Raw genomic sequence first — 12819 nt, forward strand, 5'->3', positions numbered from 1 at the left:
GGCCCGAACCTAGTGCTTCCTAGTCAAGCCAGAGAAGGAGCCCCCAGCTGCCATTGGTGGAAACAGCAGAAGTGGTTGACACTGTGGTTGTGGCACTTGGTGATATCACAGATGGTAAATCACCACAGTCACTTGAGTATACATTCAGGTGCCCTGCGGAGTGGGGCCCCCAGCTCTGATGGAAGGCCTAGCAGGAGAAAGAGGAATGGAAACACTCCCAACAACCTTCTTCTTGCCCTTGCCTTTTCCCTGAGAGGAAGAGGAAAAGGAGGAGGAGCCCAAGCCTTTGCCCTTAAAGTGTGTAACTAGAAATGGTGCCCTATTGAGGGGAGTACCCAGAGGCAGGGCAACAATAGTGCCCCCTTCTCTCCCTCCCCTGAGGCCTCTGAGGGAGAAACCTTGCCAAAGGGGGATTGAGGACCTGCCATGGCAGTGACTCAAATAAAATGGGAGGCAGAGGTTGGTGGTGATAGTGGAACACCATGCTCCCCCTCCCCTTCTGATTAGGAAGGGGAACTAATTCAAAAAGGAATAAAAAGAAACAAAAACAGAAGCAAGGGGAAATCATTAGGAGTCTGCCCCTCTGGCCGCACTTCAGTGAAGGGAGGAGCGGGAGGATCAAACTAAACAAACACTGCAGGGGACAGGGAAGGAAGAATTTTGGGGGATACAATTATGGAAGGCAGAAAGGAAGGAGGGAACCTAAACCAGTGAAGGGGGAAAGGGAGTGGGGAGCAGGGGGAAAAACATCTGCCAAAGAGGGAAGGGGACTCCCTGAGCAGGACTGACAACGCTTATGGCAGCAAGCTGGAAACCCCACCCAGGAAAGAAGTGATCAGGATAGTATTGCTCTGGGGATTAATGCAGAGTTATACACTAAATGAGACTTGTCTGTAGGACCCAATGGCAGAGTGCTGCAAGTTAGGAGGTGAACCAGCACTGTGAATCACTTAGGCACCAATCCGTTTCCCTAGAGATGGCTGATGGGAAGATGCAAGCTAATTAGCAGATGGGGCTGTGGGGGCTGATGTAGCAATAAGCCCATCAGTGGAGGGATATAAGAAAGACACGGGAAAGACACAGGAAAGTCATGGAGTGGGAAAGGACCAGACATGGTTTAGCTGAGCTCAGGGTGTGCAGAGATCCCAAGGGTGTGCTATTCTTCCTTTCCCTGTGGGAAAGGGCTAAAAGTAGAGAAGTAATCTAACAATTTTTGGCATGAGACTGCATTGGTGATGGGAATATAAATATAGTAGACCCTCAATTGCCAACACCAGAGTTATGAAATGACCCGTCAACCACACACTTAATTTGGAACTGGAAGTATGCAATCAGGCAGCAGCAGAGACCAAACAACAACAACAACAAAAACAGTAATACAGTACAGTACTGTGTTCAATATAAACTAATAGTAAAATAAAGGGAACCTTTTACCAAAAAAATTTGACAAGGCAGGGAAGTGGTTCCTGTGCTTGTTTTGTTTAAATTAAAATGGTTAAAAGCAGCATTTTTCTTCTGCATAGTAAAGTTTCAAAGCTGTATTAAGTCAATGTTCAACTGTAAACTTTTGAAAGAACAACCGTAAAGTTTTGTTCAGAGTTACAAATAATCTCCATTCCCAAGGTATTTGTAACTCTGAAGTTCTACTATACATCACAGGAATTTGCCATTTACTGGATGGAGTCTGAGGCATGTCTGGGGCATCAGAGGATGGGGACAGAGCATGTCCCTATACAGACTCCTGCTTCATTTGTTGCAGAGATTGGAAGACCAGTAGTGAATGAAGCAGGGGACTGCTGAAAGACACCATGGTCTTGCAGTTAAGTCAGTTGAATGCTGCCCTCAACAATTTGATTATATCTCTGCCACAGAGTAAGTTTGTAATGCAAGGCAAGTCACTTAAAAAACATACTTTTTATTGGGGGTTACTCATTGTGTGTTCCTCAGTTTCTGGGTGCTTGCTTTGAGATGCTGGGGTGTGATTTGCAGATGTGGTGAGCAGTCACAGCTGCAACTGAAGTTTATGGGAGCTGTGCTTTGAACATAAATGCTATATAAGCTACGGGAACTGAAAAATCAGGCCCTAGTCATCTGAAATTGGACTCCCAAAAGTAATGGGTACTTTCTACCTTAATTTCTCTGTGCTTCAGTTCCCCACTTGTAAATTGGGGATAATACCTCTTTGTCTCATATTAATGTTTTTGAAGCACTCGGATACTATAATGATGAAAGCTATAGAAAGCCAATGAGGAAACTAATATTGCTGTCTTCAGAGCACAGTATGAATAATATGCAGGAGATAAGGCACTGGCCCAAATATTGGACTACCACAATAAAGCCAAATATGGAATAACTGTTCATTAATTGAACACAGTCCATCATGTGCACTGAATGAAGATGGGGCCCTGTGCATGTACTCATGTAGTTAGACTGTATCATAATGCATATGCACAAAGGGATTGAATTAAAGTTGCACAGGCAACCTTAATTCTGGCATTTCCAAACTTCTGAGTCCTCGACTTTGCAACCTCACTAATGTTTTTTTAATGTATGTTATAAATTCCTACCTCTACCAGCACATTTCATGTTAAGTATCTCAGTACAGGATTTGAATATCCTGTAAGGGGACCCATGTTTGAAAATGGGGCTTCTGTGTTTCCACATTTTTCTTTTCCACTCTTTTGGCTAGGCAGCATTTCCCTCTTCTTTTGAAAACTCAGATGCAGTGAGGATGAGGGGCAGGGAGGGCATTTCACTTCAATGGTGGGCTATTTTCCAGTGGAACATACATTTTTGGTTCCTAATAACTGAAATTGTGTTTGTTCATACAGAAGATCCAGGTTACTTTTCATGTATGCTGTTGTGTTGCTCTGGTCCCCTTATCCTGACTTCCAAGCTCTTCTGTCTCTGACATCAATCGCAGAAAGTCTGCATAAGGATCAAAGAGCAAAGCTGAAAGCAGAATTTATACTTGCTAACTGTGTAAATGGAACAATTGCACAGTGGCTAGGTTTACCATGTGTCACATTTAAAGATAACAATATTAAATAAAATATTGGATGAAATGGAAGCATGTCTGCAATTGTCAAACATTTTTCTGCAGGTTTTCTATCTTTTCTAGCAATTTTCTTCATTTTTCTCCCGCACAAAATATGACAATATTCTGCAATTTGCCAACCATTTGGGGCCAAATTTGCTGTCATTTTCTGGCTGTTGAGAGATTTAGTGTTTTGTATTTCTAGACCTTTCAACCCCACATAAACCTATTCACTTCCATCTTGGTTGTGTTTCTTCTTTAAAAGTATGCAAAATGAACACTAAAGAGGATCTCAAAGTGGAGGTTAATAACTACTCTTACAAATACAATTATATGGGGGGGGGAAATCTCTTGTTTCACTATATTGTTCTCTGAGATGTTTTCCTTATATTTCATGGTGCATTTGAGATCTACAGTTATTACCTGTACAATGTTTATGGATAAGATTTCATGTGAATTTGCATTTCACAATGTTATACTGTGTGCGTATTATAATAATACAGTAATAATCCTAATTCATATTTGGCTTAACTCCTAATTAACAGGATTTGTCCTGATGTCTGTGACAGCTACCCACAAGGCATCATACCTCTTTCAGGCTCTATTTCTAAAAGTACTTTATATTTTCTATATGGATGTGTCTTTTTTGGGTATATCTACACTTACTGGCAAATAGGGTACAGCCACTGCATGACCAGCTCTTATGGGTATAAATAGCAAAGTAGACAGTGAGCACAGATGAGGTGAGTAGAATAGAGTGCCCTACAAGCCTTGGCCTACATACCTTACATGGCTTTCTACGTGCCTAAGCAGTGCCTCCCACATCTGTGCAGTCATTTTTATCAGTGTAGTGTCCCACGGCTGGAGACTTTCACTGCAATGTGTAGTTGCAATGTGCCTTTCACTGCTGTATGCAGTGCCTGTGCTCTGCATGCCGCCGTAGGTGTAGACATAACTGTCAACACAATGGCCATTGGCTTAGCCATACCAGAAGAAAAACAAGAAGCAATGGATGTGGTTTAACTAGACCACAACTTTATTTGCTTAACAGATCTAGGAGCATCCAGCAATACACTGTATAGTGCAGGCCATTATTTCCTCAGTTGTTTCCCCTGCTGTCAGCCATCCACCTTTCCATTCTGGTCCTAGTGAGGTAAGTGCTGGGACTCTACTACCCTCCCCACTTATGACAGTTAAGGAGGCTGGAAAAAGGAGCCAGCCTCTATGGCCAGTATTTGATACTGTAACTGAAAATCCATACTATTTCTCACTTGAACAGTTGTGATGATCCAGAAATTGGATACACTGTAATATTAGCTATTCAGATGGCCAGACTCTGATTCCACACCTGAGGGGTCCTATAAACTTTCAAATACTTTCATCCAGTTGCTTCTATCACCCTGACCCCCAGCACTAATTGGACTGCCGATGTCGCTGCCCTGATCCTGAAGTAGAAGGAACCCAATTCATGTGCAGGGGCAAAAAGCCCCTTTTCTCCTAGCCAGCCCAAGGACATACCCCATCCAGTTGCAGTGAGCACATTTTAACATGTGTTAACACTGGTGCAAAATCTCAGGCATGTGACAGGTATAGTGGTTCAAACTCTAGCACCTTTGCCGAGTGTTCCTCTAGTGAATCATCAGTTCAGTCTTCAATAAAAGCCCATACAGCTTTGTAATCAAAAGTGAAAAATAATACACTTTTCATTGTGTATGTGGGAAAAGTGGTTTCCTGACATTTAAAAAATGTGACAAGGTGGTTAAAAGGACATTCTTGTGACAGCGTGCTCCAGAAGAACAGGGTCCAGACTAGGAATTAGGAGATCTGGGTAGTGTTCCCAGCTCTACTACTGACTTGCTGTGAGACCTTGCATAAGTCACGGAAGGGAGATCATATAAACTCAGGAGGTACTCTTCAGGAGATGAGAACCCTCATCATAGATATAAGAATGGTGCCACCAGAGTGATTCCAACCACTCCTGCTAGTCTATCTGTTACTCAATTAAACCTCGTGCCAGAACCTGCTGAGAGGACTAATAGAATCCGCACAGACACTTAAGTTGTACCTATTATTATGACATCATCAAGGTTATTGGAGCAGAGTTTTGCCCATACCCATGCCTATACTATAACTGTCAGAGGTCCAGGAATCTGAAAACTCAAGAAATTGCTATAGTGACCCCTCCACAAGTTTCTAAATGGTCTTCTCCTAAATTGATTGGGTATGCTTGTTGGCTATGCTAATAGCTTATATAGGAAGCACTGGCATGGTATGCCCTGTAAGGAAACACTGAGTTCAGCCATCATACATTGATTTCAGTGGGAGCTGCTGGGTGTTCAGAACTTTAAATCAGACCACTTATTTAGAAGCTTAAATGTGGATTTAGGAGCGTAATTTAGGTATCCATTTCTTAAAATCTTGGCCATATGTTTGGTTTTTCAACTTATTCAGTTTATCGCTTCTACACATAGTACACAGCTCTGTGCTGTGTGAAAAATACACAGCACATTAAAATAATGACTAAAGCATTCAAATAGACTACATCTCATAATGTAGTAAACACAAGGTGAAGATAATGAATGTATTGCATAGCTTCAGTGTTGTTACCAAATATATTTTTGTAGGTCAAGACAAGGTTTAACTTTTTTAAGATAAAACAAAAAAATCTCTGCTCAGTCAACTGAAAAAAATTAACCCTTTGGTGTTAGAAAGTGAAATGAATCCGATTGTTTTTGTTTTATCTTTAATAATTCAAAATGGTAAATCTGTGAAGATTTGTGTTTTCAAAGAAGTTAGCCAGTCAATAATATTGGCTACAAAATTCTGATTTAAAATATGACCTTTTGAAGATGCTATATAAAATTAAATTTTAATGAGTGGTAATAAATGGTGAAACTTCCATAGCAGGGAATACAGTACTATCCTTGAGCCCTTGCTATACGCCATCCACTTCAGCACCATATTATGTAGCTTCTCTTTCATTATTTTCAAGCATAGGGAAGATGATGATAAGGCAACACTTTGAAGAACTGAAAACAGTTTTAATACTGCACTTAAATGCTATCTTCTTAGCTGAATTATTATGTGGACTATGTTCAGTTGCTTTCATGATGCTGCTTCTGAGAAGTGCTGTTCTGTTAAATACAAAAGGACAGGGTGCCATTTTAAGTGTGTTTGTTCCATTTTCCTTTGGTTATATTGACTATTTGAATAAGAATTTATTGTAAACAGCATAAGAGTGTAAGGTTATTGCTCTATAAGAAAGAATTTTGCTGCAGTTTTGCAGTGCAGAGAGCAAAAGCCTAATGTTGGTGACCCCTCAAGGATAAAAAGAGATTTCACAAGAGTCATACAGAGAACAAGAGGGGAAGTAAGGAGGGGGGAGGGGAAAGGAATATCACCTTGCATTATTAAACTGATACATGGTATTAGAATATCAGCCTCCCCACTATCCGCAATGATTGGAATGAATCCAGGAATTCTGAATGGGTCTGTAAATGTATCCCCAGCCATAGCCTTTGGCATAGACTTGTATTCTCAGTCCCTAGAGTGCTGAGTTTCTTTTCCCCACTTGCTAAATGAGAACAATTTATCTTAAATCAACGATAATCAGAGTAAACACTATTATTAATTTATTTGTTTCCAGTATAGAAAACAGTAGGATGAAGCGTTCTTCTTTTTATCAGTGTTTTTTCTACCCTCTTTTGCCCTGAGGATCCTATTAGTAGAGAGCTGAGCAACTCTATTTCATCAGAAATAAATTATTCCTCACTTTTTTAATGTAAGTACTGAAGGGCTATAAAGATTAGAAATATGTTTGAACCCACTATCACTTGATGTTATTTTCCTTGATGTACCAAGCATCTTTGGAGGAAGTGAAACAACACGTCCTTTTGATAGCAAAGAGCAAAGTTACTTTAAAATAACTCCAGCAAGGATTTTGGTTGATGTACAAAATAATTCAAAATCTATGCAGAAATATTTAACATACTGTCTATGTGATGGAGACCCATCAAAATTTCTGGTGTATGTAAGAGACAGAATGTTTGCAGGCAAGGAGGTGGCAGAACTAGTCAACCTCATTTTAAAAATGATTAGAAAGCTGCAATTCCCAAGAAACAGTAGGCTAATTCTCACTTTCTTCACAAAGGGGCTAAGGATGAAAAAACACCTTTAATTAATAAGCAGTGTTGGCACTACTTTGGTTACAAGCTGCTGTAAATGAAACTCTAATTGCTACAGAACAGAGTATTGTATACAAATGCATTTTACTCTTAAGTGCTATTCTTTGTTGTAGCTATTCCACCTTCTCGTATATAATGGAAGTAGCAGTAGCCTTGCTAATTTTTTTACAATATTTCCTGTCTATCTAAGGTGGTTAAAAAGCCCTCACGATAAGTTAAATAGATAAAATGTGCTGGTATTGTAAGAGCGTCTCAATGCAAATTAGGTTAAGCTGTGTAAGGAGCTTTTACAAAACAACTTATGCATGTAATTATTGTGATAGACTCAGGCCAGTTGGGTACAGCAGAGTAGTAGAAGGCAGATATACTGGCCACTGGATAAGCAGTTTTCTGTTCCCTGGCTGACTTACTCTGGTCAGGCCAAGGGGAGTCAGAGGAGAGGAAGTGCGGCTGAAGGGCTGGGTAATGAAGACAACCTCAAGCCACTGGACAGGGAGCCCTAAGGTAAGGGTGAGGAAGGTGTTAAGAAAGAGAAGTGGGAGAGCTGTGGGGAAGTGGCCCAGGGAAATGTAGCAACTCTGGCCGTGAAAGGTTGGCTGCCAACAGCTGCTGCCATTAGGGTCCCTGGGCCGAAACCCAGAGTAGAGGGTGGGCCCGGGTTCCCCCCAACCCGCCACTACAGAAACACCTCCTGGGGAGGGGAAGACAGGCCCCTGTCAGGACAGGAGGCTAAACTGTTCAGGAATAAGCCCATAGGGACAGCAGAGACTGTGGTTCTCTCACCAACCTCCCTGCTGGCTTATGATGAAAAGGGATCAGTAGACTGTAACCCTGGCCCTAGAGAGAGAAGGGCTACGTGGAGGATCGCAGTGAGCCTCTGAGACTAGCATAAACCACCTGGAAGTGCGGGACCCACGGGGAAAAGGTCGGAGCTCTGCCACATTATATAATTAAAACAATAACAAAGAGAAAAGGGGAAGTATTAAACAGCTTCTTATGGAGGAAATATATGGAGATGGAATTATATTATGAGATTGGATTTGACATTTGTATGTATTCTGCTTTATTGCAATTTTTTTCTTCTAAATAAAATAATTTTATTTTATATTACTCTGTAAGGTGACTTTAACAACATTTACCTAGCTCATACATGTGCTCTGAGGTTTTATTAGTTGAATCTTGTAGTTGAATCACTTTGAATCAGACTACAATAATTGGTTTTAAATTCTTTTTGGGGGGCAGAAACTGTATCTTCCAATATGTGTGAGCGAAGCACCTTACACATTATGGGTGCTAAAGGAATATTAATAATTTGTGTATGTAAAATAATAACAGTCCTGATCCCATTCTCTTTAAAACTCCAAAACTGTCATTTCGGTTGTCAGGAACTGGGAGATACCAGAATTGTAGGGTGGTGTAACTGTATTAAAATCAGAGGCTAAAGTCATACAGATAAGTGTTTTATTAGTAAAAGGCTGAGGAAAATGGAATACTGGATGTTCTCCTATAGAGAGCTGTCCAAATCCATCACAATATATTTAATTATGGGAAAGTATGTGATAAATGTTAGATCACTTTATAGCTATCTTCAACAACTTGTTGCTGCATCTTCATAAGAATGCAGCTCAGAATTCTTAACTTTAGACTGTTTGCAACTATACAGTGCCTAACAAAATCACTCACACCAAGCATAAGCATTTCTCGCTTTCCCTTTTCTTTAGGCTTGCCGAGTGAATGAATAATCACAGATCTCAAAAGGACAGAAAGAAAGGCAGGTAAGTACTAGGATATTTATTTTTGACATGTGGAATGTGTAATATATGTTGTGCAGGAGAACTCTTACACTATTTGGTAAATCTCAGTAGCTAATTCATATGGTATGATAAATGGAGTCTTTCAGCCAAGAAAAAAAAATGCTTTATTTTTGCAGCATAGTATTGTACCTGACATCTTGAGTATCATGTTCCCAGCATACCCAAGTTATTTAGTGCACACGTAAGCATAAGTTTGTTTCTGTTTTTGTTTGTTTGATGGTTTGTTTTATGCGCAGGGTGATAGCACATCTTGAATTTAATATTAGAATGCAGCCCTTATAAAACCTTACAGAAAAGAGGCACTTAGACATGGCTAGTGAGAACAAATCCTTGCCACTGCAATTTACAGTAGAAATATGTGTTACGACTTTTAAAAACCACTAGCTGCATCTTTATTAAAACACTAAGTTCAAGGGACCCAACATCTTTAGTCCTTCCCTGGAGATGTGTGCCTCCATTAAGGACTTCCTCATGAAAGAAGCCAAGAGGTGCAGCAGCCCCTGCATGCAAACTTACACCAGTGAAATCTCCTCCTGCAGGCAGGGCTCACCAGTGGGGTCCCAGATGCTAAACTGAGTCCCACACCCATTTTTCCTCCCCTTGTGTGTTTAGTCCCAATTGCTCTCACATCATTGCACACATTTTGTAGAAAAGAAGTATGACACATCTTCTATTGCAAAGGATTCATGCCTAGCGGGTTGTAACAATATCCCGATATTAACAACTCATGGTTTACCAGATACCTGATGCCCTTTCTTTGGGCCCAAGAGGTGCAGGTCCATATGAGAAAGAAGGGTGATAATTGGCCAAACTCCTGTTCCCATTGGGATCAACTTGTAGAGCATAGCATTCTGGATCCCTGTGTAGTGGTGGGAATCTCAATTCCCACATTTTATTTCACGCTTAGGCTTTCCTTTTGAAGACTACATTTGCCCTGTTGACTTTGATTACCATTACTAGAATTTCACATGGACAGCATGGTCTGTCAGACGCTACCCTCTCCATGCAAAGAGAAGACCAATTTAAAAAAGAAAAACACAATAATTAAAGGTATACAGCCCTGAATGTCCTGGGCCTTTCTAAGACTGATCCAAAACTTGGTGATGTCAATGGGAATCTTTGAACTGACATAAGCTGTGGATCAGGCCCAAATGTTGCTTCACATGATAGTTTCTAGGCACATGGGTCTTCAGTGGTTCAGCTCTCCTATAGGACTGACAGTAGGTGTGGGTTTTGTTCAGTAAAGTGTTCATCTGTAACAATATCCCTTTAGTACATGAAGCCTGTTTAAAAGGTGAATTTCCTGTGAAGGAACACTGTTGAACTAATGTTGCATATTTGTCTCCTTGGAGTTTCAGAAATGAGAAAAATGTGGTGTTATTCAGGTGGTTTGAGGTATGCATGAATCCCCATATTGAGGTTTTCAGCTGGAGAAATCAGAGTTCAGGTTTTAGATTAAAATTTTTAAATGGCCTACACTTTTGGAATCCAAGTGTCTGATATTTATGTTTACATCCCTCTTGAATATCAAGAAAGACAGGACATTCAGTGCTATTATTATTGATATTTGATAAATCTACAGTACATAAATTATGCTGCATTTGTACCTCAGAAGTGCTCTTTGTTAAAGAAACACTAGAGCAGCAAGGAGAGGAGCATATTTTTTTTTAAAAATGATGATGATTATAAACCAAAAAGACAGTGTTTATATCATGGTGCCTAGGAGGCAAAAGTTTACAATCCTGAAAATACACTTAACCTTCTATATTATCCAAGGTCGTCACAGCAAAGATCAGCAAACAAATTTCAGAGATGCCTTTAAGATTATTAGAGCTGTTGGAAAACTAAGCACTGACATTATCTATGTAAAATTGGAATACATGGTTAAACATAAGCATAGACAGGTTCATGACAGGCGGTTATTTTTTAAGGCAGAGAAGAAGAAGAAGAAGAAGGATTCCATTGATTCGTGAATTGAAGGGGAAACCCTGAGGTATAAAATAAACTGGATCATTACAAAATATTTACAAGTTCATCTCCTAACTGTCTCTTAAAAAAGGGTCAGGTTCTAAAAGACAAACAGTTTTTGAAGCAGTTTTGTGTACAAATGATTGATGTCAAAAGGGCTAAAGTTTCATCTTACTGAAAATTAAAGAAACAAACAAACAAAACCCACCTCCCATTTTCAGAGAAAAAGGAAATCTATGTGCCAAGTGTGCAGTTCACCAGAGGCCCATCTTGCTTTCTTTGCAGTCAATGCCCAAATTCCCATTAGCTTGAAGGGGAAGCAGGCTAGGATATGGTGTAATAATCATTAACTGATAGGATTTATAAAGACTGTTATGAAAACAATCACCAGATTTATAAAGACTGTTATGAAAACCATCAAGGTCTTTTAAAATGAAGACAGAAGAGAAATTCAAATATAAATACTATCTCCATGGTTATTCCCAGCCAGCAATCATTTGGCATTGCAATGCAAAACAATCAAGCACCAATAAAACACTAGTGATGTTGTTTTTTTAAAAAGAGAGGGGGGAAATGAAAAGGGAAAAAAATCTCTCTGAAGTTCAAGAACATCCTCTGCCTACACTAAACAAAATGATACAGATAATTCCAGCATCACAAGTACTATTTGTGGTTAAGTTAAATGGTAGCTGTTTCATCATGCTATATTATGCATCACATTTTTATTACTGTATCTAAAACATCCCTTTTAAAGAGTTACAGCTGATTTTGCAAATAACAAAGAACATATCCTGAAAAGAGATTAATAATAATAACAACAGCAATAATACAAATCTTCACTGCAATTATAAATCAAAATAATAGTTACCATTAAAAAATTAAGAGAACGTTGTCTGGAAATGACATATTGTACAGGAATGTCTTCCCCACTCAATTTCTGAGAAGATGATTTCCATTAGTTACAGCAGAGTTACAGAACATTACATATCCAGCAAATAAGATACTCCCTTCTGATGCTGAAGGAGTTACATAACAAGAAAGTTAGAGCTTTGGAATGAGGAACTGATTTACAATTTTATGGGGGAGATCCAAGTGCAGCTCACAGGTCTGCATGAGGTGCAGTAATTTGGATCTCTGTGAACTTATGTCAGATATGTCACTCTTGCTTAGCTCAAATCGGGCAGCTGTTGGAAGGGGAATGAAAATGCAGATGGAAGAAAAATCAATATGTACCAAATACAATGGGGGGAGGGAGCGGATTACATTGGTAAAGAGAGAATGAATATATATGAAAATTTTTAAGTCTGGCCCTGCAACTCTTATCCAAGTAATTACTCCCATGAAAATCAATAGAACTGCCTGTGTGTTTAAGGACTGCTCATGTGAGTAAGGAGGGTATCAGAACACCAGTATGAAATGTGCTACTTGCATCCAGTAAATGCCACTAGAGTTGCATAACCAGAAACGTATTTTTGGATGCTAGCCCTCTGACAGCGTCTCAGGTTTTTATGTGCCCGTACCACAAGTAAAGTGAAAAGCCTTTTAAAAAGCAAAGGTGTAATTGACCATGTATTGGAAGTCACAGTTAGGTGCTATAATATATAGCTTATAAATTATAGCTTTAGCTTCATAGGAACCATATAATAATCAAACAATGATAGGCAGCCATAGCTGTTTATTGTGAAAGTGCTACATTTTGACATTATAATTTTAGAACTTTTAGATAATGTTTCTAATGCACTGAAATTTATGTGTTTTGGTGCTGACCTCAAACATTGAATGCTGAATGGACAGTAGGATGAAAAGCTTCAATAAG

General features: G+C 39.5%; 1 protein-coding gene across 1 annotated transcript in view; it reads left to right on the forward strand.

The window, feature by feature from the left end:
• Positions 1-12819, forward strand: part of TENM2 (teneurin transmembrane protein 2) — a 2093216-nt gene that overhangs the window by 486322 nt on the left and 1594075 nt on the right. The window contains exon 3 of the mRNA XM_048860042.2: positions 8943-8996. The gene's annotated coding sequence lies outside the window, so the exon portion shown is untranslated. The remainder of the gene's footprint in view (positions 1-8942; positions 8997-12819) is intronic.

This window comes from Caretta caretta, chromosome 8 (assembly GCF_965140235.1).
Source record: "Caretta caretta isolate rCarCar2 chromosome 8, rCarCar1.hap1, whole genome shotgun sequence".
Taxonomy (NCBI): Eukaryota; Metazoa; Chordata; order Testudines; family Cheloniidae; genus Caretta; species Caretta caretta.